The sequence below is a fragment of the Pteropus alecto genome, unplaced genomic scaffold (genome assembly GCF_000325575.1).
Source record: "Pteropus alecto unplaced genomic scaffold, ASM32557v1 scaffold112, whole genome shotgun sequence".
In the NCBI taxonomy this organism is placed as follows: Eukaryota; Metazoa; Chordata; class Mammalia; order Chiroptera; family Pteropodidae; genus Pteropus; species Pteropus alecto.
This window is the reverse complement of record NW_006433133.1, coordinates 1295851-1297703: the sequence shown is the minus strand read 5'-3', so window position 1 is coordinate 1297703 and position 1853 is coordinate 1295851. Positions and strand designations below refer to the sequence as shown.

Sequence of the window (1853 nt, the reverse complement as noted above, 5' to 3'; positions counted from 1 at the left end):
GTGGCACCAACCTTGAATTCCAAATGGGATAGTATATCTACAAAAGGAAAAGTGATGGCATCTACATCAAAAATTTGAAGAGAACCTGGGAAAAGCTTCTACTGGAAGCTTGTGTTTTTGTTATTGAGAAACCAGCTAACATCAGTGTCATATTGTAGGGTTAACTCAGAACCCTACATAGCCCCTCCACATACTCAGAAGACTGATAGCTTCCCGGCCAGCAGCCAAGGAAGGCAGTACACAAAGGGTTTTCAGCAGTGCCTACTCCCAAGGACATTTTCTACTGCTCCCACGTACTCTATTTGTTCCTGTAAGCAAGCAGCACATCTTGGTCCCATTCATCTGAGAAGGAGACTGCTCCCCCAATGAGGTAACCTCCCCTTCTGTTTGTGTGCATAAAACTCTGCTTGCTCTTGGTTAGCAACTTTATTCCTACAGCTTTGACCAGCCACCATGGAAGCTTTCCTGCCATGTAATAATGGCATTTTTCACCCCTCTGGTCCTCCTGGTGGTTCTTACGGAATATCCAAACCCAGGTACAGGTTCCAGGCCTGGGGCTCCTGCATTACACATATCATCCAGGAATAGTGGCCAGCGAGCTGTGCTGATGTTTGCCGCTGCCACTGGAGATGCTCCTATTGCTGGCCGCTTCACTCCTGGGACCTTCACTAACCAGATCCAAGCAGCCTTCTGGGAACTAAGCCTTTTGGTGGTTATCCCAGGGCTGACCACCAGCCTCTCTCAGAGGCATCATATGTTAACCTGGCTACCATCGCTCTGTTTAACACAAACTCTCCTCTGTACTACGTGGACATTGCCATCCCTTGCATCAAGAAGGGAGCTCACTCAGTGGGTCTGATGTGGTAGATGCTGGCCCAGAAAGTTCTCTTCATACATGGCACCATCTCCTGTGAATACCCGTGAGAGGTCCTTCCTGTTCTCTACTTCTGCAGAGATCCTGAAGAGATTGAAAAGGAAGAGCAAGCCACTGCTGTGACCAAGGAGGAATTTCAGGATGAATGTACTGCTCCAACTTCTGAGTTCACTGCTGCTTAGCCTGAAGTCACAGACTGGTCTGAAGGCATTTGAGTGCCCTCTGTACCTATTCAGCAGTTTCCTACTAAAGACTGGAGCGCTAGCCTGCCAGCAAAGAGTGGTCTGCAGCCCCTATTGCTCAGGCCACTGAATGGGTAGGAACAATCACTGAGTGGTCTTAAGCTATACTTCCACAAACTCAAACAAAATAGAAATCTGATTGACAGAAAATAAGCAGTTTCTAAAAAAAAGCTATTAACCAACTATACATAACAGACATGTGTAGAACACTTCCCCAAACAATTAAAAAAAAATATTCAATTGCACTTGGAAACTGCTCTAGGACAGGTCATATATGAGGCCTCAAAACAAGTCTCAATTCTTTTTAAAATATTGAGATCATACAAAGTGTCTTCTCAACCCCAATGGAATTAAAGTAGAAATAAATAACAGAAAGAAAACTAAAAACTTCACTAATATATGGAAAATAAACAACACTGAAACAACCAATGGTTAGATGAAAAAATTACAAAATATGTTAAAAAATACTTAGAGATGAATTAAATAAATGAAAACACAACATACCAAAACTTATGGGGGACAATGAATGCATTGCTTAGAGGAACATTTATAATATTTGATATCTTCATTTGTACAAAAAAAAATATTTTGAATCAATAACCTACCTTATATTTATGAAACTGAAAAAAAGGTTGAAATATCAATACTGCCCAATGGTATCTACAGATACAATGCAGTCATTACCAAAATTCCAACAGACCTTTTTATAGCAATGGAAATGTCAATCTTCTAAACCG

General features: G+C 41.7%; 1 pseudogene; it reads left to right on the top strand.

Moving 5' to 3' along the window:
- LOC107195413 overlaps positions 1-1217 on the top strand; it is a 1301-nt pseudogene extending 84 nt beyond the window's left edge.
- The last annotated feature ends 636 nt before the right edge of the window (positions 1218-1853 follow it).